Here is a 442-nt window from a genome sequence, read left to right on the forward strand (position 1 = left end):
ATTCTATTCTATGCAGTTTTTATCTATATTTTGTGTCATAAATTGTTTAGCTATGTCTGAGTAGTTCACTTGTTAGATTCAGGGTTCAAATAGGTTAGAGGGATTAGCCCCAACTATAGATTTGCTAAGTTGTGATATTCATTGATTGATTGTTCATTAATGCTTGTATTATCCTTGCAAACTAGAACATGAACCTAGGAATTGGCATGAGTCAAGCGTCCTTGATCATCCTGTTCTGAATCTAATCTGTCATGCTAGTACTGCTAGAGAGATGCTAACCGCTGATCTAGAAGACTAGTGAGCATTATTAACCTTCGCCTAGGGCTTAACTAGAAGCATCGATCGATATTGTCTTCTGACAATCGATCGATATTGCGAAAGGTGTATCGATCGATATCCCTATAGGATCATCGATCGACACTTTCTTGTGATCAAAAGACGA

This window comes from Brassica oleracea, chromosome C2, assembly GCF_000695525.1.
Source record: "Brassica oleracea var. oleracea cultivar TO1000 chromosome C2, BOL, whole genome shotgun sequence".
NCBI lineage: Eukaryota > Viridiplantae > Streptophyta > Magnoliopsida > Brassicales > Brassicaceae > Brassica > Brassica oleracea.